Genomic DNA, 26,256 nt, shown 5'->3' with positions numbered 1-26,256 from the left:
GTTTGAAACCCAAGGTACCACTGTATATAAATAAGATTCTGACATGCTTTTCTTTTTCTCAAGCCTCCATCAAAAAGATGACAACTTTGCAGATGTATCTCCAAATATTCCTAATCCATTTTTACAAGTCATTCTTCTCCTCACACCACATTTGAATGCCCTGGAATGACTCTAGGTCAGAGGCATTGTGGAAGTTGCAAAATGGCGGCCAGACTACAAGCACAGTTGGGACCTTTGTGGAAAAGAAAGAAGCTGTTCTACTGTAACTGCTAATGGTAAACCCCACCCCTGAGAAGCTGCTGGAGAATTTATCACCTCCCTGGAGAAGTTGGATGAAATGATTCCTTCTCCCCACCCTCAGTTCCTTTGCCCAAAAAATAAAAGTGGAAAATTTTGAGAGCCCGTTTGTGCACAACACTAGTTTCAGGTGTCTTTAGGCCTGTCCTCACTGGAGCAAAAAGTAGACACCATCTCAGGGTGGCCCTGGACAACACTGGGATGGGGAGGAAGTCTTGTGGATTCCTGCGCATTAATGAGGAGGGAGGCTGGTGCAAATCCACATTTTGCTCTGGTGTGGCAAAATCCTTAATAAATGATGGGAAAAGGTAAAAGTAAAGGGACCCCTGACCATTAGGTCCAGTCATGGCCGACTCTGGGGTTGCGGCGCTCATCTCGCTTTATTGGCCGAGGGAGCCAGTGTACAGCTTCTGGGTCATGTGGCCAGCATGATTAAGCCACTTCTGGCGAACCAGAGCAGTGCACGGAAATGCCGTTTACCTTCCTGCTGGAGCGGTACCTATTTATCTACTTGCACTTTGATGTGCTTTCGAACTGCTAGGTTGGCAGGAGCAGGGACCGAGCAACAGGAGCTCACCCCGTCGCAGGGATTCGAACCGCCGACCTTCTGATCGGCAAGTCCTAGGCTCTGTAGTTTAACCCACAGCGCCACCTGCGTCCCTAAATGTTGGGAAGTAACTGATAATTGTCCCAATTTGACAATGGAATTGGGCAGTGACTTGGATTATATGTTTTATAAAATCTGCTCCTCTATGCCTGTAGTGGTGAAGAAGTAGGATTGCTTGTACCCTCCCACTGTGCTGACCATATCAAATGCAGCACAGCTGGGAAAATTGGCAAAAATCATCCACTCCTACATAGAGACATGCCACATGAAGGTCACTGTTAGCCCAAAGAAGGGCCAGTTCTATCTCTGAAGATTCCATGCTTTGCTCAGCCAAATGAGCATGTCATTGAATGCCAGAGGTTAAACAAATGTAATATGGAATCCAACTCCCTGTGTTTAGAGAAGGTTAGCACGTGTCCCTCCCTAGCGGCCTTGGTTGCATCTGATGATTGTCATCAGGAAAAACGGGGAGGGGGCCGCTTACACAAAATGTCCCAGGTTTCGGGTCGAGCAGACAAGGCAGTTAAAACCGAACACATGGTGCTGTTCAAGAACATTTTCATTAAACGTGGAGGTCCTTTTAGAAGCTCAGCTGAGACCCTTCAAAAATATTTATCTTATGACCAGATTAATATTTTGCCGTTTATTACTGCAAACAATGAAAAATGATCATATCATAAGAGCTTTCCAAGACTTGTCTGCTGTGATGAATGCAAAATAAATAAAGAGATTGGGACTTAGACAAGGTCGGACAGTGGAAAATCTCTACGCCACTGACCATTGGGAATTGAGTGAGTGAGAGGGAGGGCTTTGCAAAGGTTTTCTCTTTGTGTGTTCCTTCTCTCCATGTTGAAGCAATGCAGCACCCAGTCGAAGCACAATTTCACACATTAAACAGAAGCCCAGGTCTGCCAAACGAGAGTGCTGACAACAGGAAACTGCAGTCAATCACAAATAATTACTTGTTTAATCAAAGTGATTGCATACCCTCTAACATTTCTCCCATGAAAATAGGGGCGTCCCATTCCATAATGATAATTTTACTATTTATACCCCACACATCTTACTGGGTTGCCCCAGCTACTCTGGGCAGCTTCCAACATTAAACATTAAACAACTCCTCTATACAGGATTACCTTCAGATGGCTTGGGGGTCGGATAACTCCATACCCTCCAACATCTCTCCAATGAAAATAGGGACATCCTAAGGAAAAGTGGGATATTCCAGGATCAAATCAGAAGCCAGGATGTCTTCTCTAAATCAGGGGTGTCCCTGGGAAATAGGGACACTTGGAGGGTCTGTGATTGCAAGTTTGTGTGTGAGACTCACACTTTTTTAAGATGTACCTTTTAAAACAGCTTGGATATACACCTACAAATGTGATATGTGATGTGACTCAAAAATAAATATATTACAGTGGTACCTCAACCCAGTGCAAGCACTCATTGAATTCAAGGCAATGGAGAGCATTTAAACAAAGGGAGTAGTATTTCTGGATTTCATTCCTACTATCAAATTCCCCCACACCAATATTCTATGGATTATACAGTGGTACCTCAGGTTAAGTACTTAATTCGTTCCGGAGGTCCGTTCTTAACCTGAAACTGTTCTTAACCCGAAGCACCACTTTAGCTAATGGGGCCTCCCGCTGCTGCTGTGCTGCTGGAGCACAATTTCTGTCCTCAACCTGAAGCAAAGTTCTTAACCAGAGGTACTATTTCTGGGTTAGCGGAGCCTGTAACCCAAGGTACCACTGTACACCCTCCCTAATTGTTGTGCTGAAGCATGTGACAAATTGTAATATAAATATATTGCACAGGCACTTCTTTGCCTGGCTATTTATGTATTTATTCTTATTCATGCACCTGTATGAGTGATGGCTGGGCATTTCTTGGCGTAAATGCAAACACAAGTTAGTTCTGCTTAGGGTGAAATATTTTTTGTCATTTTCTTTTTCTTACACGGCATTTTACACAATGCCTTAAGCCAAAAAAAAGAGAGAGTTCCCTGCCCCAAGAAGATGACAATTCACATTTAAATAGAGGAGGAGAACGAAGAGGGACTGAAGTTTCTGGAGAAAATTAGAGAAACTGAGGATAAACAGAAGCATAATAAGAAAAAACATTTCTGTAACCACAAGTTCCAACGGATGGAGCACTGCCTATATATGTGAAGACCTTTTGTGCTTGGCATATATTGATACCACTAAGCCTCAAACCAAGGCACTTGTAGCAAAAAGCCCAGGATTTCCCCATCATACTTTGACATTTTATGTTGCTTTTAAACCCTGAACTGAAACAGCATTAGGCCCATTTGGCCTCTTCACCTGACATTTCTCCAAGTATAATGACAAGTCAGCAAAGGTAATAATTTGTGAGTCAAATTGTAGTCAGATGTGGGTTGCTGTATTCTTAATTTATTTCTTTAATTGTACTTTCAAAAGAGAAGGAAGTGGTGTGTGGCCTAACCTTTGCATTGCCACGGGAACGATTTCTTATGCATTTGCGTCTAGTTATCTGTGTCTGTTTTCTTCCTCCCTGACAGATAAAAGAGAGGTTTTGCCATATTAAACTGATCAGTGTGCCTTATTGTTGGAGGAATTCTGTGCAGGTTTCAGTTGTCATGGCTGGTTCTCTCTCTCCAGAATCTTCCGATTATTTTAGTCAAGAAGAGCAACTGAGAATACTTCTGCATTTTACTCTTTCCTGGCAAGTTCTCATTTTCTGCACAACTCAAGAGATTCTGAAATGGACCGAAGGTTAACACAGACATGGTGTCATTGAAAACCAATTAAAACTCCGAGTTTTAGTTGGCTTTGGCTTTATATATGTAATTTTTTAAAAAACCTGTTTTTATTTTTTGCAGTTGTTTCATATATGTTGTATTGTATAATGACTTTGAGATGATCCACAGGGAGCAATTTATTAATATGAATAATATTAATAAGAACAAAAAAGCAAAAACCTGAGACTTGCAGTTTACTACGGCCCAAGTATGGAACCTCTGAGAGACAAATAGCCAGGTGATTCTATCTGGGGTTCTCATTACCAGGGTTTCCAAATAATAGATTACAGATAGGGAATGGCTGAATATGTCATTTTGCTTTCTCATTTTTTTTCCTATTCTAAATTCAGTTCTCCATGTTTCCACAATAGTTAGCTTTTATTTATTTAACATCTGCTAAATGTGCCCATTTAATGTAGTTTTGCTTAATTTCCCCTTATATAATGCATTTAAAATATTATTTTCATTAATATGTGCATTTATATGCAAAATTTGCCTTTTCTGTATAGGAGAACTGCTTTGGAAAAAATTCAGAGGAGTGTGAATTTTGAAGGATCACCGATTCGAATTGTTAATATTTCAGAAAGCTTGGATTAGGTATGTTCACCTTTATTTCAAACTGAATCACATCTCTCTCTCATCTCTTATCACAAGTATACCTTTTATTTCAATCAAATAACAACTTGATTAAATAGTAACAGGGGTTGCTTAGCTTTCTGCTTAGGCAAGAGACCACAAAATTGGAAACTAGCTGCAAGAACTGCCTATAGGCAGAGGAGTCAATGTATCTGTGAAGACAGAAGGACCAATCAGTGAAGGCCAAACTTGGCCCTCCAGCTGTTTTTGGACTACAACTCCCATCATCCATAGCTAACAGGACCAGTGGTCAAGGATGATGGGAATTGTAGTCCCAAAACAGCTGGAGGGCCAAGTTTGGCCATCACTGGTGAATGCCAGGATGAGAGGTCCAAGACAAATTGATCTGGAAGCTTACAAGTCCAGTCTAGAGAATTAAGGGCAGTTGGCAGCTGAGCCCATCAGAGGTCCAAATGACCCAATGACCTTCCTTGGCTGCTATTGAAATGGTGGATCAGAAGCCCTGCTATTTCTCGCTATCTCTGGTAGGCCTTTGGATCACAGCCATAACTGAGTATGATAAAAACAAACATCTACATCTTTATGAAGCTAAACATGAAAGCTTTCTAGGAGGTAGCAGATGCATGTTTTGAAGATAATAAGTTATAGCTAAGTTTTACTCAGTGCAAACCCACTGAAGGTAATGGGCCTAAGTTATTCACGTCTATTAATGTCAGTGGAAGTATTCTGAGTAGGAACACTGTTGGATGCAACCAAACGATTCAACTCTTTTAGCAGGGCACTTCAGCTGTCAAGCATCTTGTCATTACCAAATCTTTCCCTATCACGAGGAGCAGCTTTTAGATAAACAAGTACAAATTACCTTGTTTTCACCTGAGAAATACTGAACGCTCAGCGATGTTGTGTTGGTAATTGCATCTGATCTCATTTGTGCAAAAGGCTTATGGTGTGGGAGGGATATAACATGTGCCAGCTAATGCATTCCCATAATATTCTCACTGGTTCGAAATTCTCGGAGCTAGTCTATACACACAGCAGGTCATATGACTGCAGTTTGCACACAGTAAAAACTGGTCTGTGAACTGTGTCATATCAGACTCCAAACCATTTCCCTGTGCATATCTAAACAACCTACCTAATTTACCCTTTGCAAGGATTGAGGAGGGGGAACAAAACAAATTCCTTCCAGTAGCACCTTAAAGACCAACTAAGTCAGTTCTTGGTATGAGCTTTCGTGTGCATGCACACTTCTTCAGATACACTGAAACAGAAGTTTCCAGACCCTTCTATATAGTGAGAAGGTGGGGAGGGGTATTACTCAGAAGGGTGGTGGGAATGGGTGATTGGCAGATAGTTGTGATGAGCCTGTTGACGACTCTTAACGACTGCAATAGGTCTTACAGGAAAAAGCAAGGGGTGAAAAGGTGAAAAATGGCTTTGTCATGTATAATGAGATAAGAATCCAAGGTCTTTGTTCAGACCAGGTTTTTCCATGGTTTTGAGTTTGGTGATAAGTTGTAATTCAGCAGCTTCTCTTTCCAGTCTATTTCTGAAATTCCTTTGTAGTAAAACAGCTACTTTGAGATCTTGTATAGAATGTCCTGGGAGATTGAAATGTTCTCCTACTGGTTTCTCTGTCTTGTGATTCCTGATGTCCGATTTATGTCCGTTTATTCTTTGGCATAAGGTCTGGCCTGTTTGTCCAATATAGAGAACTGTTGGCATTTTATGGCATACACAATGTTAGACGATGAGCAATTAAATAGTCCCGAGATGGTATGTGTGATGTTGTTGGGGCCAGTAATGGTGTTGTCCGGGTGTATGTGGCAGCAAAGTTGGCATCTGGGTTTATTGCAGGCTCTGGTGCCAGTGTCCGTGTTAGGTCTGGTTGTAGTATTATTGTGGGTTAGGAGTTGTTTAAGACTGGGTGGCTGTCTGTAGGCAATGAAAGGTCTTCCTCCCAGAGCTTGAGAAAGAGAACTGTCATTGTCCAGGAGAGGTTGTAGATCTCTGATGATGCGTTGTACTGTTTTAACTTGGGAGCTGTATGTGATGACTAGAGGTGTTCTGTTATTTTCTTTTTTGGGTCTGTCTTGCAGCAAGTTCTCTCTGGGTATCAGTCTGGCTCTGTTGATCTGTTGTCTAACTTCATCTGTTGGGTATTTTAGTTCTAAAAAGGTTTGCTGTAGATCTCTTAGGTGAGAGTCTCTGTCTGTAGAATTGGAACAGATGCGGCTGTAACGTAGTGCCTGGCTATATACAATAGACTGTTTGGTATGTTTGGGATGGTAGCTAGAGGCATGTAGATATGTTTGTCGGTCAGTTGGTTTACGGTATAAGGTGGTGTCTATGTGCCCATCCTGTATTTTTATAGTAGTGTCCAAAAAATGTATTTCTTGCATTGTTAACATTCTTGTTAACAATGAATCAATCTATGCAAGAAATACATTTTTTGGACACTACTATAAAAATACAGGATGGGCACATAGACACCACCTTATACCGTAAACCAACTGACCGACAAACATATCTACATGCCTCTAGCTACCATCCCAAACATACCAAACAGTCTATTGTATATAGCCAGGCACTACGTTACAGCCGCATCTGTTCCAATTCTACAGACAGAGACTCTCACCTAAGAGATCTACAGCAAACCTTTTTAGAACTAAAATACCCAACAGATGAAGTTAGACAACAGATCAACAGAGCCAGACTGATACCCAGAGAGAACTTGCTGCAAGACAGACCCAAAAAAGAAAATAACAGAACACCTCTAGTCATCACATACAGCTCCCAAGTTAAAACAGTACAACGCATCATCAGAGATCTACAACCTCTCCTGGACAATGACAGTTCTCTTTCTCAAGCTCTGGGAGGAAGACCTTTCATTGCCTACAGACAGCCACCCAGTCTTAAACAACTCCTAACCCACAATAATACTACAACCAGACCTAACACGGACACTGGCACCAGAGCCTGCAATAAACCCAGATGCCAACTTTGCTGCCACATACACCCGGACAACACCATTACTGGCCCCAACAACATCACACATACCATCTCGGGACTATTTAATTGCTCATCGTCTAACATTGTGTATGCCATAAAATGCCAACAGTGTCCTTCAGTTCTCTATATTGGACAAACAGGCCAGACCTTACGCCAAAGAATAAACGGACATAAATCGGACATCAGGAATCACAAGACAGAGAAACCAGTAGGAGAACATTTCAATCTCCCAGGACATTCTATACAAGATCTCAAAGTAGCTGTTTTACTACAAAGGAATTTCAGAAATAGACTGGAAAGAGAAGCTGCTGAATTACAACTTATCACCAAACTCAAAACCATGGAAAAACCTGGTCTGAACAAAGACCTTGGATTCTTATCTCATTATACATGACAAAGCCATTTTTCACCTTTTCACCCCTTGCTTTTTCCTGTAAGACCTATTGCAGTCGTTAAGAGTCGTCAACAGGCTCATCACAGCTATCTGCCAATCACCCATTCCCACCACCCTTCTGAGTAATACCCCTCCCCACCTTCTCACTATATAGAAGGGTCTGGAAACTTCTGTTTCAGTGTATCTGAAGAAGTGTGCATGCACACGAAAGCTCATACCAAGAACTGACTTAGTTGGTCTTTAAGGTGCTACTGGAAGGAATTTGTTTTGTTTTGACTATGGCAGACCAACACGGCTACCTATCTGTAACTGGAACTATGAGGAGGGGGAGATGGGCTTTGAAGACATGACTCCCCCTACTGTCTGATGTATAATACAGAAACAGTGGTGCCACATGACCTGCTGTCTGCATAGTCCAGCTCTGAAATAATGATTTATAAGGTGACGCCGCAAAGACCTTTTTGCTTTCAGCCATGGAGCTGTGAATTCCCTCTAATTTGCCCCAGCTCTTGGAAGTAGCTGATTTATAATTGTCATGCTTAAAAAAAGAGAAGTAAACATAAAATTTCCAGGGTAGTGAACAGTGATGGTTATGAGAGATAGAACACATTCACTGGCAAGGATTAATTGCCTATTGAATAGGAAAGGAATGATGCCCTTTGGCTGTTCAGCTTTTATACTCTGTTTACTATAATGATGATCTCAGGACAAATATTCAGCATAGCTGCAGAACTTTGGCCGCACTTAGGAATTGAGTTTAGCATGAGTGCTAAACTTTACTTTCACTGCAGTGTCCCACAAATGACCTGCATTTTTTAATTTATTTTTATTTCTTTTTTGCATTACGGAGCAAGGACCATGAAGGTGATGAGAAGCCCTCTGTTTAGGCTATGAACTCCTAAAGCCATTTGATGTTGTGTTGCCACAACCTATGACAAATGAAGTACATACTTCAGTTATTCATGCACACACAGTGACATACATAAAGTGTTTTGAGGTCTTGGTGATCTGCAATTAATGCAATGTTCACAATTCGTGCAATGTTCACCTTCTGTAACTGTTTTGTTGGATAACATTTGATTTGAGTTTTTCTTCTGCCCCCATTGCTACATAAGTAAATGCACCTCATCTTTACACTGGACTAGTGATGAGGCAGAGCCATGGCTCAATTTGTGGCATGTTCAGTTAGATACAGTGGTACCTTGGTTTTCGAACGTAATCCATTCCGGAAGACTGTTCAATGTCTGAAATGTTCAAAATTGAAGCATGCATTTCTGGAAGCATTTACTTATCAAAAACTCAAAATGGAAGCTGCGTGGCACATTCCACTTCCAAAAACCATTTGAGAACCAAAGCAGTTACTTTCAGGTTTTCGGCATTCCGAAACCAAAACATTCGACTTCCAAGACGTTCGAAAACTGAGGTACCACTGTATTAACACTGGAATATGATATTAAGAGATCTGATATTGCTGAGACCTCAACAGTGAAGCAAGTAAGGTACAAAGATTCATGGATTTTCCCATTACTGCACGTATACAATCTGTCTGCAAATGTTTTGTTACACGTGAGTGCCTGCTGTATTAATATAACAACTGAACAACTATGACCGTCAAGAGAAAATAGCTCATCTACCTCTGATTTGTCAGGTAGAAGTAAGACTACAAATTGTCAAAAGAGAATGGCTACAGTACAGTGATTATTTTTCATTGGATTCCAGCTTCCAGTGACAATCTGGCCTACTGATTTATGTACATTGGGTACCAGCTGATAGTTCCTGAAAATATAGCATTGGAAGCACTGAATAAGCACATTCATCAAAATATTTGCTCTGGGTTTTGGATGCACTGCATTTCCTACAGCCATACTGGGGAGAGGTCAAAAGTCTAGTCATCTGCAGCATGTGGAAACCATAAAACCTTTCACTGCTCAGAGCCAAGCTGGGCCTCTAGATGGATGGACCCTAATCTAGGTTGGTTCATGTGTGTCTCCAGTTCAAGATCACAGAACTAAGTGGCTTAATTGGGAGTTGGATAAGCTAGAGCTTAAAGTACAGGAAACAGAAGATGCTGCTTTGTTGATGAGACAACAGCAGGAGTTGTGGAGTGCTATAATAAGTTAGTTCTCATGCTTCAGTCAGAGGCAAGATAAATTCTTGTTCAAGTAAAAGCACACCCCTGGACTTAGTTTCACTTTTCTTGTAGTGCAATTTTTTATATATATAAAAAAAACTCTTTCTGTAAGCAGATGACACTTCTTGCATACAGAAGCAAACCTCTGGCTCCAACCTGCTGTTTCTCAAAGCCACTAATTAGTAAGTAAATTTTAATTAAAACTGCTCCTTGTGCCAATGTTAAGTCTTCATGACATGATTGTAAACAGTCTGCACAATTTCTTGGTTTCAAGTTCATTTTCTGCCAAAAGCATTTGGTTGTGTGTTGTTGTTTTTTTGAGCTGTCAATTATTGTACTCCAGTCTTGAAAATCTTAAACTATAAATTAATTAGCATTAAAAACAAGTAAGCCAATCTGTTCGAAATAGTTTAGTGTAACAGCCCGACCTGTGGCTCCGGTATCAGGTAGCTTTTGACTCTTCAACATGATATAATTCATGCTCTTGCAACTGGAATGCAGAATTCCTTGCTGCTGCTACCATAGCAAGCCCAATATCGTATAAGTAGGGTAGTTGGGTGAAAAACAGGAGAGGCCTCCTGCATCTTTAACATCTGGGTAGAATATGGATTTTCAGAGGCTGCTCCACAGCATTAAAGCTACAGGAGCCCTGATTTCACCTGTCCACTCTGGAATGTTTGGAACAATGGCAATAGAGTTTCAAAAATTAAAATAAGAGATACTGAGACGAAGAAAAGCTGTTCTGAAATAAAAGACTTGGGGCATATGGAACTGAACAAGTTATAACAAAAAGACAGCTGGGGTCTGATGAAAGCTATAATGTTATTAATGGTGAGAAGGTCATCGTCGTCCCCCTTCTTCTCACATGGAATTCAGGGTCACCCTGAAACAGTAAATTCAGGGCAAAATTAAGGCGTTATTCATACAACATGGAATTCAAGGACTATGAGATACAGAAGGTCAGGAGATTTGATCTCCAGGCCACACTTTTGCATGCTAAAAGAGGCCAGGATTGGACTGGGTCAGGGAATTAGCATGGAGGATGGAGAACACAGATAGATCCCTCTGCCACAGTCCCAGTTCAAAGCCCCCACCCCCAACTGTTTTCCAGTAAAAGATATCAGGGAGATCCACTTGTGTATCTTTAATTTTGAACCTAATGTAGCATTCACTGTCACACTTTGGGAAAATATGCAATGTAACTGAGAGAAGAAGAGGAGGAGAAGAAAGCTTTGGTAAGACCAGGGGAATTTCTTTGCAGATGGGTTGACAAATCAATATTTGAAAGAAGCACGCATCTCACTTTGCAGCTACATGGTGAACACTAGCACATGTCTCTGTGTGCTTGTTTTTTGGCCACACTTCTAATGTCTCGTCCTCCCAAGTCATCACAGAGAAATGGCGAGACCTGCCAAAACACATGGGTATCCCTGGGCGACGGCCCAATTGTGTTCTCAAATACCCTCCAGGAACACTTCTGTGGTTGGAAACAGCCTTGGTGGCAAACCACCATCTCATTATCAGAAGATTAAAAGAATGTCTGTTCAACCACTGAGAGTAAACAACCAACATCTTGGGCGCATCATCACATGATTTATCAAGGGGTGGATGTGTCTTCCCCTTCCCCTCCCACCCATCCCACATGAACATGTACAAATGTTAGCTCACATTTCAACTGTACATACATGAATGGTGCATGGTGCCATTCCTCTTAGCCACCCAAGTCCCTAGCATTTCTCCCCGTATCTTCATCGCAAAGCATTTCCTCTTTGTCTCATTCATCAATGCTGGAGTATATTTGAAACTCCACTTTCAAGGTGCTCCATGCAGCAACATCTAACAAAACAGATGTTCCTTTATCATCCTCTATCTGGCAAAGTCTTCTGTGCTGCAGATTTTTATTATATTCACTGTGAGCAGTGTTGCGCGCATGTTGAAATTCCCCTGTGGGCTGGTTTATGTGGGTAAAGTCGACGGCCAAATCAAACAATCTGTGGCTGCCATGGAGAAGCATTTTTCATAGGAATGATAAAGAATGTCTTGCGGCATCCAGTATGAACATATTCTGCCAAGATGTTTCCTCTCTCAAAGTTAAATGGAAAAGGGGAAAGGCTTGGTGTTGTGTGCTGAAAAGAAGAGCATGTGACGTAGCAGGGGACAATCTTTTTTTTTTTTCATTTTGGGGAATGAAATCCCCAAAACAATGGGTTACCCCCCAACCCCCTCCCATTTTTTATTTTTGTTGCTGCTGCATCACCCCAGCATAGAGCAGAAATATAATTCTCTCTTTCTGAAAAATATTCAATCAAAGGATGTTGGTCTGTCTTTGTGCCAGATATCTGACTGCTGCAATTTTGCAACACTTCTGTAAGATCAGTAGCAGTAGCAATGGCAGAAGCACAAACCCCTCAGTTCTGCTGAAAACCAGGAGCGCAAGCCTTGATCTCTAGCTGTTGTCTGGAAAGAAACAGAACTCAGTCTGGCCAGAAAGTGTACAGCATTACAGTCTCCCTCTAAGTCCTTTCATCTGTTTTTCCCTCCAAACTTGCGTTAACTTCATTTTAGGTTTGTTTTTTTAAGAAAAAAGCTCAATGGAGGGTCACCCCCCCTTTTTAAAGTACTGTATTGGCCCAAATATAAGCTGCACCTTTAAAATTTACTGGGGGGGGAGAGAGAATACCCGAATATGAGCCGCTCCCTTAAAATTCCACAGGCACTCACACCTGTTCCATTTTACCGTATGCCTGTTTCAGCAGCGATATTGTACAAAAGCCAATATTCGGGCCAATATGGTATATATTTATTGCCAATTTTTATAGACTGATGTTCACTGTAGAGTATCACAAAGTGGGTTACACAGCTATCAATAAAACAATCAATAAAAAAATGGTGTTTCAAACAAGCTAAAAACAAAGGTTAAAAATAAATAAATGAGCTCAATAAATAGGCATAGCGCAGCTTGCTTAAAATGCTTGCAGTCTGTGTCAGCTGCTTGAAGTTCAGTCAGTGGGGCGTGAATCTCAGCCGGGAAGGAGTTCCACAAAGTCAGGCCCACAATATTGAATGCATGGCCTCTGGTGGGTAGAAGCAATGCTTTTCTTCTAGAAAAAATGGTTCCGGGACTGCATATCCTCAAGTACCCCCCCCCAAAAAAGCATTGGGTAAGAGCCACACATTTGGGCTTTTTAAGAACCACTAACAAAGGTCGTACTCACACCATAGAAGCATCCCTATCTGATTCACCAAGAGAGCAAAGTTATGAGAAAGAACAGATTTTGTATTGTTTAGAAAGGTTAAAGTTGACACAACTTTTTAAAAAAGAAAAAAACCTTAAAGTGCGACATACTTTACGCATGGCTCCTTAATGCCACACGCTCTGAAATGTGCCAGGGAAGACTGTGGTTTTTAGGCCATCTTATGCATTTGATCTTTGGGATAATTGTTCAGAATGAATCACTGAACATTTTGAGCCTCATCCATGACTAAACAAAACTTATTTTTTTGAAAAAATGTTGAGGGGCTGATTGACTGATGACAAATCTGATGCTAAGAACTAAGAGTAACGATGACTCTACACATATTTTCTTTGCCTCTCTCTGGTGACTCACAAACAGGCAGAATAAACTGTTCCTAACAGAAATGCATGTTCCATACCTGTAAGGCAAGGGGAATGGGGTGAAATTGGATGCTTGACCTCTTCCAGTGTGGCCAGTGAGAGCCAGTGTGGCGTAGTGGTTAAGAGCGGTAGACTCGTAATCTGGGGAACCAGGTTCGCGTCTCCGGTCCCCCACATGCAGCTGCTGGGTGACCTTGGGCTAGTCACACTTCTCTGAAGTCTCTCAGCCCCACTCACCTCACAGGGTGTTTGTTGTGGGGGAGGAAGGGAAAGGAGATTGTTAGCCGCTTTGAGACTCCTTTGGGTAGTGATAAAGCGGGATATCAAATCCAAACTCTTCTTCTTCTTCTTCCCAACATTTCAGCTCTTAGTATCTAAGAGACGCTGTTGAATTTTGGGACTGGGGAATTCAAAGTACAAATCTCTGCAGTTATTAGCTCAGATGTTCCAGGTTAGAGATTATATAGCTTCAGCATTCTAGCACCTATTGGAAGCTGTCTCAATCTCAACACCCCTGAACAGGCTTTCTTACTCTTTACCCCTTGCGAGGTATGTTTTTGGAGAAGGGAAAAGGTCACAGGGAACAGAGGCAGGCAGTGTCCTTGAGAGGAGGCTATAGACATTTACAGGCTTAATTGTGCAATGTAATTAATGTCAAAAGTGGGTGGAACGGACTTATGAATGCATACATGAAACTTACAGGGACTGGAGAGAAGCTGATCTGCCCATTTCTGATGTTGATCTTTCTTCTGGAATATTTTAATACCATAGTATTTCTTTATTTATTTAATTTATATACCGCCCTATACCCAGGGGTCTCAGGGTAGCTCACAGAACAAGATCAAAACACAAAACCACAAAATACATACTCATCATAAATACAACTCAATCACCCCACCCCCTCAAAACCCCACCTTTTAAAAGGGCATAGGAGGTCAATCAAATAAACCAAAGTCCTAGTTAAAAAGGAACATTTTTGCCTGGTGCCTGAAGGTGAATAATAATAATAATAATCATCATCTACCATTTGTACCCCGCCCATCTGGCCGGGCCTCTCCAGCCACTCTAGGCAGCCTCCAACGAAGACTAAAAATACATTAAAATGTCACACATTAAAAACTTCCCTGAACAGGGCTGCCTTTAGATGTCTTCTAAATGTCAGGTAGTTGTTTATCTCTTTGACATCTGATGGGAGGGCGTTCCACAGGGTGGGCACCACTACCGAGAAGGCCCTCTGCCTTGTTCCCTGTAGCTTTGCTTCTCGCAGTGAGGGAACCACCAGAAGGCCCTCGGTGCTGGACCTCAGTGTCTGGGCAGAACGATGGAGGTGGTATAATGAAGGCACCAGGTGAACATCCGTGGGGAGAGTATTCCACAGACGGGGAGCCACTGCAGAGAAGACCCTGTTCTCGTGTTGCCACCCTCCAGACCTCCCAAGGAGGAGGCACACGAGGAAGGGCCTCAGAAGATGATCTCAAATTCTGGGGAGGTTGATATGGAAAGAGGCGGTCCTTGAGGTATTGTGGTCCTAAGAAAGTTGTTGAATAGAGATGCTGCAGGGGACCCTAAATAAAGCTTTCCTTTATGGCTGGTGGGAGGAATTTTTGGCTCTCCAGATTTTGCTGAACTACAACCTTTTCTTTTTCAGGGGCTACTCAAGAGTATGCAGTATTGGCACCTCTTTTTTGTTGATACAGAGTGTGGGCACTTACTGTAACACTGGCATAGGCAAACTCGGCCCTCCAGATGTTTTGGGACTACAACTCCCATCATCCCTAGCTAGCAGGACCAGTGGTCAGGGATGATGGGAATTGTAGTCTCAAAAACATCTGGAAGGCCAAGCTTGCCTATGCCTGCTGTAACAACTTCATGGTGAGTATTGGCCATACTTGCTGGAAATAATGGAAGTTGTAGTTCAGTACCATCTAGAGCAGGGTTTCCCAAACTTGGGTCTCAAGCTCTTTTTGGACTACAGTTCCCATCATCCCTGATCACTGGTCCTGCTAGCTAGGGATAATGGGAGTTGCAGTCCAAAAACAGCTAGGGAAACCCTGATCTAGAAGGCAAGTGGTTCTCCAACCCTGCTTTAGGACAAAGGCTCAATCAGTTTCTTATGATGGTTTTCAGAGCTCCTTCATCTGGAGTCTCAAGAAATTGCCTGAACGTATGTCAATTTTAAGCCATAACTTGTTAACGGAAGATTGCTTTGCCACAGCTGCTTGTTGGACGTGAGGCTAAGCAAGGGAGCTGCTAAAAAACCCAGTGGTTACCTCAGGTTTCCCGGCTCCCCCTTATTCTATCTTAATGGAGATGAGATAAAATCAATAAGAGGGCCTCTTTGAATAGCATCCAGCCCTTGCATGCTTCTGTCAGAACACTCTCCCTCAATCGCTTGCGCGAGGAGATGAAAGCAGCAATATTTAAAGTTCTGCAACCATAATTGCATGTTTGGTTTGGAAAAGGATATGTGCACAGGAAGCCTATCTGCAACATGAGATGAATTTTATGTGTGTTTGGGGGGGACTTGGTGTTTACCGATGATGGAAAAGATTGATGTGATGACAGCAAAGACCGTCTCTGGCTACGTTAAAAAGCTACCATATGCTTCTTGTTTTTTTGATTTTTTTCAGGGGAAGTTTTACACTGGGCATTTTAGTCTGGAATGAAAGCAGAAGATGAGCCCTGCTGGGTCAGATCCTGGACCCACATCTAGTCAAGTGTCCAGTTCCTACCTGGCCCCAAAGGGGTGTGTGGCTTTGTACACATTTCAAGCAAAGTTGTGCAAAGCATCGGGGGGGGGGGGGATCATGAGCATTGTGGAAGCCGCTCGACGAGACATGAAGTGCCTGCAGCTACTGTCCTGAAGGAAATAAATGTTTGTCTAATGCCTCACTGTGGGCTTCCTAGATACATATGGCTGGCTACTCTTAGAAATAAGATTGTTGTAGGCATTCAAAAAGAGGTGCTCCAAAAGGCAAATGTGCACCCATGGCTAGGCTGTGGGCCCTAGTCACAGCCTGCTCTGAACAGAGTACAGTGGTACCTCAGGTTACGTACTTAATTCGTTCCGGAGGTTCGTTCTTAACCTGAAACTGTTCTTAACCTGAAGCACCACTTTAGCAGATGGGGCCTCCTGCTGCCGCCGCGCCACCGGAGCCCAATTTCTGTTCTTATCCTGAAGCAAAGTTCTTAACCTGAAGCACTATTTCTGGCTTAGCAGAGTCTGTAACCTGAAGCGTATGTAACCCGAGGTACCACTGTACTGTATTGACCCGAATATAAGCCGCACCTTTGAAATTAAAGGGGGCAAAAGAAAAAAAAGACAATACCTGGGCTGCTTCCTGGGGGGGGGAGCCGTGCTGCTTTGCCTCTGGGGAGGGGGAGCTGTACCACTTTGCCTGTGGACTCCCCCCTTCCTTACAATGGCTCAGGGGAGACTTGGGAGTGGCGGGTGGGCTGCGTGCCATTGCCCTGCGCTCCCAGCCTGCTTCCTGGAGGCAGGAAACCACGCCACTTTTCCAACAGCCTCTCCCCTCCCCCCTTCTTTCCAGTGGCTCGGGGGAGGCTTGGGAGCTGCGGTCAGCACAGGCTCCATTGTCCCACACCTCCAGCAGCCCTCGTGGGCAGCTATTTCAGCAGCGATACCGTAAGGTCATGAATATAAGCCGCACTTTCACTTTTCACAATCAGAATTTGGAAAAAACAACGACGTGTGGCTGATATTCAGGCCAATACAGTATACAGTGGTACCTCGGGTTAAGAACTTAATTCATTCTGGAGGTCCTTTCTTAACCTGAAACTGTTCTTAACCTTATGTAGCACCCTGCTTGTGGTTAACGCTTAGCTGGAATGAAATATTCAATGCAGCAATAGAGAAATTAAAATAAAAATTTATTTGTCAGACAAATAAATGATAGGCACAGTGGTATATGGTTACCAAAGCTCTGCCCCTTCCAGCCCTGATGGCCAGAACTTATATTTCCTCAGCCCAGCCCCCTTGCTCCTCCTTTGGCTGCCTCTGTCCAATCAGCCTGGTTGAAATTCCTATTGGCTGTTTGCTAGAACCAATCATAAAAGATACACCCATTTCCTATTACATTTTATGGGAGACAAAGAGCTATATTTCCTTCTATCCATAAATGGCAGACAAGTAGCCATATATCTTACATTTGCCTCGACAAGGCACCTTAATTACCAGATCACCTTTTGCCCCTGTTGCCCCTGCATTCCAAAACAAATGGCTAAAACAAATGGCTCGTGGTATTAAATCCTATCTAAACAGAGATCTTGGGTTCACATTCTCACACACCATCAATGAAATAAGAATCTAACATTTCTTACTTTCTAAATCCATTGCCTAATTACATTAAGCCAACAAATCCTTTGCCTAATTACATTAAGCCAACAAATAACATAGATAGCTTTTTAGAAGAAAAAGCCTTTGCAAAGTAAAAAGGAACTCATTAAAAAACAGCTTCAAAAGAAGCCTCTTCAGTTTACACCCCCCTTTTCCCAGCCAGCTGCTTTCCCCATTAGCTCTTCCCAAAATTTATTGCCCTTTAACTCTCTCAGTATACCTTAAACCTTAGGAAAATATGGCTAGAGTCTAATGAGAGGCACATGGTATTATTTTCTGTTAAACAATAAATCTTACTATTTACCAACTCTTAATTAGTGTTTTTGCAGCTTGATTGTGAATATGTAGGGTCAGTGTAACCTTTGCTCCCAGCCTGTAATTCCCTTTTACAACTCTGAGAAACTTGTCTCCTGCTACTGCTATCAATCAGGGGGGCCCTTGTTCAGGAGAGCAGGAAGATAAACAACCGCCAAAGTACTTAGCCAGCTGGTTTCTGCCTGGCATGAAACATACAAACATTTGCAAATATATCTTTAAGCTCATTTTAAAATACAGGCCTTGATCAGATGCCTCACTTAGGTACCACTTTAGCTAATGAGGCCTCCCACCACCGCTGCACCACTGCTGCACGATTTCTGTTCTCATCCTGAAGCAAAGTTCTTAACCCGAGGTACTATTTCTGGGTTAGTGGAATCTGTAACCTGAAGCGTCTGTAACCTGAAGTACCATTGTATAGAGCTATGTTCACTGCAATCCTGTTAGTTGCTGCCATTTCTCTGCTTCCAAGGCTCCCTGGCAATTTTCCTTGAGGGAGGAAGGAGACTGAGGCAGCAGTTGTAGCTTCAGTGCCCCCATGATTGTATCTCAGTGGGCACTGTGTACACAGCATTCTACATGTTCCTAAACTTTTGGGGCCAACAGCTGCACATGGAATTTTCACCAAGTGCCACGGCTGCCAGTCACAAATGGCTTCTGTGGGACATGTCAGAACACAAAATGGCCGCCATTTTTAAAAGAGCAGAAAAAAAGGCTAAGGGGACAAAGTAATGTGGGCATGCTCACCAGCCTCCCATTAGTGGGGAAAAGGCTCTTACATCGGCCACAGCTATGCCTGCTCAGAGAGGGAAGCTTTCTGTATGTGAGTCCACAAGGGAAGGTGGAATGAGTGTCCAGACCTGGCATCGAATGAAATGGATTTTTGAGAATACTGTATTTACTGAGACCCTTTGCAGGTGCCATAGCAAATATTGGTTGGCATACTTGTGGCCACAGGCATCGTGCTGGTTCCTATCCTACCCAGTGAGGAAACAAAACTGTGGGAATAGGGTACACATACTCTCCAGTGGGAAATGGACCCTGAGAATACCTGTATTCTCCATCTCTGCCTCTTCCTCCCACTACCTCGTAGTAACACTGCCTGTCTAGTTGGCCCGGAATATGAAGAAGTAACATTTCAAAAACAACACGCTGGACATTCTGAGCTTCTAGTAGTTATTCTAAGCTCTCGCATTACTGCCTCACCTTAGATTTCATGTCAGGGAGGTTGCTTGCTTAAAGGCTCACCCAAGTTAGAGTCATGCACCCTACATGATTTGATCTGCCTCCAACAAATGAATGTCATATCTATGTTCATTAGCAATACTGAAGTACAAGAGAGCAGTTTTCTTGGCACGCTTTCATGTTTTACCCTCTAGGTTCCTTGACAGCAGATTTGCCAGAGTTCCCTTGAAGGACAGGTGCTGTCCTGGTAAGCATTTAGAGCTGGAAACAGCATTTCATGTGTTTTTCTACTGTACAGTTTATCAAATAGTTGGTGGATGGATAATTTATCTCCTTATGAGGCTGTTTCTTGGTCAAGAGACCCTTTTGAATGTCTTTCTTTGGGGGTCTAGTAAAGGCAGCAATATATCTGAATGTTGTAGCATCTTTAGATTTACTATTATTGTTAATTCCTAGCCTGTCACCATTAACAAAAATTGGTTCTACTGAGGCTATGATTTTGTACTTCTTCATATTTTGTACTTCACAAAAGTTACAAGAAAAGAGATTCCGACTAAACATCAGGAAAAACTTCCTGACAGTGGAATGGTCTCCCTCAGGAGGTTGTGGACTCTCCTTCCAGGATTTAACTTCCTTCCACAGGGCCTGTAAGACAGAGCTGTTCCACCTGGCTTTCAATTTGAACTTAGCTGATCTTTTATTCCCCTTCCTTTCCTTCCATTCCCCTCCCCTTTTTATGAAGATTACCCGCTCTGGGATCCCACAGCTAATTCTCCCCTGGTCTCCTCGCTGGCCCAAATAGGACTAATTTAGCCAGCTAGCCCTGGTGATCATCTAATGTTTATTGGATGGATTTCCCCCCTAAATTGATTTTTGAATTCTGAATTTATTGTTATTCACATTTTATACTGTATTTTATGCTGTTTTTTGTTGCATCATTTAAGTGTTTTAAATCTGTTGTTAGCCGCCCTAAGCCCGGTTTTCTGAACTGGGAAGGGCAGGGTATAAATAAAAAAATTATTTATTATTTATTACTTCTTGGAGGTTGGGTGGCTATCTGTCATGGATGCTTCAGCTGAGTTTCCTGCATTGCAGGGGGTTGGACTCGGTGACCCTTGGGGTCCCTTCCATCTCTACAATTTGATGATTCTATGAACTGCTGCATCTGCCCTAAATATTAAAACATAGCACTTGCGATTAATACAGTTGACAATAATAGAACAATATCTCAGAAGGCGTAAGACCATGTACCTATTATGTGTCGCAAATTATTAGGCTGCAAATGAAACACTGTTTTCAATAACAAGAATTTGCATTGTGCAATATTTCCCAATCTTCATTCCCAGTACCCATCTATCCTAGTTATTATCCCTATATAAATTGCATCAGTATTTCCCCTCTTCTTAACGAAGCTGACATGTTAGCAAAATGAAGCCTATGTTCAGAATTGTTGGTCCCAGAAGCCTACTATCAACATCTGTCTTATACATCTCCCTATTTTTGGAGACTTATATGCTAGTATAAAGTTGCTTGAAGGGGAACATTTACTGATTATGTGTTTTCTCTGGGGCTTAAGAGCTACAGTTTGTACCGCAGTCTTGCCCTCTCTACTCGCTATAAAGTGTCATCAGTGATAACTACAGCAACATGGGCTGTGCTAGAATTCTTCCTTCTAGCACAGAATTGTTTACTAGAGTGCATAAGCCACATTTTTAATAAAATGAAATTTAAGAAGCCATTAGGAAGAAAGACCAGCTTAGTGGTCTCCCATCACAGTCAAAATACTGAGATTCCATAGAACCACAATCCAAGTCCTGGCATGGTTGACTCATTCCTTAATCACACTTGGATAGGAAAAAACTGAGTGCAATGTGTTTTATTGAGCCAAATCCCCAGTTAGATAATCGGTGGGCCTTAACTACACCAACCTCAGTCAATCTTTGGTCTTAAAGATACCTGGTATAAATCAGCAACACTGACTCAAGGCCCTAAGTACTATACATTTCCATTTTGGATGAAAAGGGAGAAACACTAACATCTTCACCTTTTTCATACGTTCACGAAAACAAATGTTTTAAAAAATAAACAGGGCCTCTTGACACTGTCCAGAACCTGCTTAAAGCTACCCAGGAAACAGTTCAATGTTTAACAATGACCCAACACTGTGATCTACGAAATCTCTTTATTTACCATTGGTCTTCTTCAAACAATGGCTTATGACCTGATAAAGCATGCATGTTACAGCTGTGGTGCTGCCATTGTCTTATTTTTAGCCCCCACCCCATACTTGGATGGTCAAATAAGAAGTTAGGATGCAAAGTGGATGGGTTTTTACCATGGTTGTGGATAAATCTAAGGTCGCTGCAGAAAGTAAGTGTGTGTGTGTGAGAGAGAGAGGGGGGGGGGAGAGCGCACAGTGGAAAGAACACTTACTGATGGAAGCTGCACCCAGCTATTTGCTTGAAAAGAGTGCTGAAGCATTAATAGTAAAGGGGTTTCTAATATTATAAGCAGCTGCTTAAAAGCAAAATAGCTACAAACAAATGGGCCTTAAGGCAACAGTGGAACCTGGACCAAAATATTGCAGTGTATCCTTCTTCCTAAAAGGAGTGCTGTTTTGCAGGATTCCATCCAACTGTTCACTCCAGACAGGGTCATCTTCCCTGTCGTATCTAAGTTATGCTTTTCTTTTTCAGCTGTCACTCTACATTCGGTGGCTACACCTTTCATTGATCTGCGTTTTCTTTCTCGTTTTCTGGGAGACTTGCCACCTTCAATTTTTTTTTTCTGTTTGGCACTTCTGCAAACTTCAAATTTACTGGTCATGACAATATATCCCAATATATCCCTGGTCATGACAATATATCCCAATATATCCCTCTTGATTTCTATTGGCTTGATTGGGGCTATTCCCTCAGCACTCAGTGCCTGAGTTTGCCATTGAAAGAAGACCATTCACCTTTTACCTGGTGTACAGAGTTGCAGCCAATCAGCTGAGCCTCAACCGCCTTCCAGTGTAAAGCAAGGCACTTGCTTTCCTTCTTGCGTCACTGCCGGCTGCATCATCAGTACTGGGGACATCCCCAACCAATCTGCTGCTGGAGGGGTGTGGCCACAGGCTGTTTAATTACACTGTGGAATGGAGGTGACAGGCTGGGGAATTGTTATCTAATTCCACAAGATAATTTCCCTGCCTGTCATAAACTAGAGATAATTCACAATGTTTACATATAGATGCTATCTCAAATATAGGGGCAATGATAGGATTTCTGTATAAAGTGAATGCCATGTTTTTAACTATCATGTTAGCATGGTTAAAAAGGTGCGATAAAGGTTAACTGCCATATATGAAGCAGTTATTTTTCCTCTTTCTCTGATCCTCGAGACATGCACTTTTCCATTTTTTTGCCATCCCCCCCCCTTCATCCTACCAAAAAAGCAGGAGCAGGAAATTGTGGTTGCCTTCCTTGGTTACTCCCCTCCCTCCCCATTCAAGTCGATAGAAGATTCCTTACCAAGAGTTCATTGGTAAGTCGAAGGCACCTATACCGCTGCCGTCAACACATAGCTCTGCCCAATGGATATTTTTGGTAGCGAGAGGCATGTATCCCCATGGATGCATTCAATAATAAAAGGCTATTTCATGTACTTTCAACAGTTGTTATAAATGGTTTCTCCCATGAATGAGTATATTATGATAAGCTACAGCAAGCAAATAGGCTTTCTGTTTGCACTCTGCTACAGAAGGGGCCAGAAGCTGTGAAAAACAAGTTTGAGAAAACAAGGAATGTATTTATGTTGACTTACTACTTAAACATTTGTGGCATATGTGATAAGATCTCCCCCCCCCCCCGAGCTATGAAGCTTGGCATGTATATTTGTTTGAACATCTGGGGCATTTTTAACTCGGGCAATGAGCAAAACAATAGAGTTAGACAGATTATCACCACCTCTATCATAGGAGTTACTCAGAGTTTAAACAGGAATAGAATTAAGTTTTGTGAGCAAACCTGTTCTGCTCGAACCATTACTAAAGGCTTCTAAACTTTCCCAAAGAACGAAGGGCGCGGGAGATCGAACAAACATGAAGCGAGAGAGTGAGAGATGTAATTTAAAAGCTGTTCAATAGATCACACAAGTTCAGAAATAATGGATGTTCTTTAAGAAATAAAAAAAAAGCAAATATCCATTTCTGGTGAGGCTTGGAAAAGCTTTATTGCTTCTTATGAAATATTCATGCGAATGAATCAATGTTAACAGGAGCTTAGAGGCAGCAATGGAAGAGAAAAAATATCAAAGCATCAAGAAGAAGAAGAAGAAGAAGAAGAAGAAGAAGAAGAAGAGGAGGAGGAGGAGTTTGGATTTGATATCCCGCTTTATCACTACCCTAAGGAGTCTCAAAGCGGCTAACATTCTCCTTTCCCTTCCACCCCCACAACAAACACTCTGTGAGGTGAGTGGGGCTGAGAGGCTTCAGAGAAGTGTGACTGGCCGAAGGTCACCCAGCAGCTGCATGTGGAGGAGTGGGGAATCGAACCCGGTTCACCAGATTACAAGACTACTGCTCTTAACCACTACACCACACTGGCTGTGTTCAAAGCCTTGAGGGAAGTAACATTTTAGTAACACCGACTGATAACCTCTTGCTTATTGTTTTCTTTTTCACATGCTTACAGTGCTGTAATTTTAATTGTGTGAAATTGCTGAAATTGACAGTGCAATCTTACGCACAGCTCCTAAGTAAGTTGAGCTCAGTGAGCGTAGGATTGCTTTGAGGAGTATATGTTGTTTCTTTCCATTTAGGCAACGAGCTCAAGTCAGCCATCTTACTTTGCTTCCCCTACTTTGATCGTGAGAATTTGGAAAGCGACCTGGACATGTGATAAGATCAACCAATTATAGATTGTATATTTTATGCCTGGCCTCCCCACTTCAGTCACACAATTTACTGTGCCTGTTTCATTCAGCTGTTTTGTTTAAATGGCAATGCACATTCTCTTGGGGAAATTTATGAAAATAGAGAAAATAACTTTTGTCATTTTGGTTGTGAGTCCTGAAAGACCTGCTTCCTGACTTGCAGGTCTTTTCCCACCTGGCCTGGAAAGGCAGGGCTCAGACTGACTCCAGCTACAAAATGCTGCATGAGGCTGCTGAACAGACTCTTCAGTTGGGACATTGTTTAGGGGTTTTTGTTGAGGGGGGAATTGTTGCTGTTTTTGATAATTTTTTGTATCTTTATTTTAGATCTTATGATTTATGTGGAAATGGCTTAATTTGGTTGTGTACATTTTGATGTTTTATTTATTGTAAATGACTATTTTTGCTTTGTTTGTAATTATTTTTGTAATGTTGTAAGCTGCCTTGAGCATGGTTTCAACTATGGATGTAAGGTAAAGGGACCCCTGACCATTAGGTCCAGTCATGGCTGACTCTGGGGTTGCAGTGCTCATCTCGCTTTATTGGCTGAGGGAGCTGACGTACAGCTTCCGGGTCATGTGGCCAGCATGACTAAGCCGCTTCTGGTGAACCAGAGCAGTGCACAGAAACGCCATTTACCTTCCCACCGGAGCAGTACCTATTTATGTACTTGCACTTTGATGTGCTTTCGAACTGCTAGGTTGGCAGGAGCAGGGACCGAGCGACGGGAGCTCATCCCGTCACGGGGATTCAAACTGCCGACCTTCTGATCGGCAAGTCCTAGGCTCTGTGGTTTAACCCACAGCGCCACCCGCGTCCCTTTAACTATGGATAGGCAGCATACAAATTAATTTATGTATGTATGTATGCATAATAATTTTTAATTGGGAAAAAATAGTGGCTTTCAGCTTTGCAATACCACTTAACTCTCCCTTTGGAAATGTAAAAATAAAAATAGGCACTACATTTTTGACATAGTGGAATCTGGCATAATGCTTCTGCAAAGGTGCTCCACAAACAAAGTTTTCTCACATATCCCCCTGGTTGTATTAGAGCCATCTTCACCAACCTGGTGTCCTTTAGAGGTTTTGGACGAAAATTTCCTTTGACCATGTCAGCACAACCATGCAAACTCAGGCTGATGGGAGTTGCAGTCCAAAACAAATGAAGTTTGACACCAGGTTGGCAAAGGCTATATTAGAGTAAAAACTTATACCCTACAGTGTGGTGTAGTGGTTAAGAGTGGTAGACTCGTAATCTGGTGAACCGGGTTCGCTTCCCCACTCCTCCGCATGCAGCTGCTGGGTGACCTTGGGCTAGTCACACTTCTCTGAAGTCTCTCAGCCCCACTCACCTCACAGAGTGTTTGTTGTGGGGGAGGAAGGGAAAGGAGAATGTTTGCCGCTTTGAGACTCCTTCAGGTAGTGATAAAGCGGGATATCAAATCCAAACTCTTCTTCTTCTACATCAGGTGTGGGGAACCTTGGTTTCTCCAGATGTTGGTGAACTCTAATCACCCCTAGCCAATGGCCATGCTTGCTAGGGCTGATGGGAGTTTTAGTTCAGCAACTTCTGGAGGCCAAAAGTTCCCTACTCTTCCTTACATGCCACTTATGTTCAGTTTGCTTCACTTGGATAACCTGTAATACAGACACAGCGAAGAGCAGACTCTGTCATAAGCTGCCAGAATGGGGAAAGTCTGCTTTGAATTTCCAAGTAGATAACACCACGCAGTACAGTGACAGGATAGTGTTTACAGTATCAGGTAAATTCAGTAGGATAAACTCCACCTGGTAATTATTGCTGCAGTGAATGTATACGTATATTTAATGATTTAAGAACTCTGCTGGTTTAAGACCAGCGTTAAGGCTCGTGTTGGCTCAGCCTCCACAGAGCCGGGACAATGGAACCCAAGGCTGATGCTTTAACATACATGCTCTGTGATCAGTAATGATGTTGTGCAATCACAAATTGTGCTTGTTTATTGTACTTATTCTTATTAATTAAATTTGTATGCAGCCCTTCACTCATTGTGGGCAGGAG

General features: G+C 42.4%; 2 long non-coding RNA genes across 3 annotated transcripts in view; one reads left to right on the top strand and one right to left on the bottom strand.

Annotated features, from left to right (window-relative positions):
* Window positions 1-16,480, top strand: part of LOC309332628 — a 30,200-nt gene extending 13,720 nt beyond the window's left edge. For both annotated transcript variants that reach the window (XR_014152261.1, XR_014152262.1), the window contains exons 2-3: window positions 4,199-4,286; window positions 16,070-16,480. This is a non-coding gene — a long non-coding RNA (uncharacterized lncRNA). The remainder of the gene's footprint in view (window positions 1-4,198; window positions 4,287-16,069) is intronic.
* The window catches only part of LOC309332621, an 894,019-nt gene that overhangs the window by 84,800 nt on the left and 782,963 nt on the right, over window positions 1-26,256 (bottom strand). The window lies entirely within an intron of this gene.

This window comes from Podarcis erhardii (genome assembly GCF_964252035.2).
Source record: "Podarcis erhardii genome assembly, chromosome: 17".
NCBI lineage: Eukaryota > Metazoa > Chordata > Lepidosauria > Squamata > Lacertidae > Podarcis > Podarcis erhardii.
Note: the sequence above shows the minus strand (reverse complement) of the source record. Positions and strands in the feature narration are given on the sequence as shown.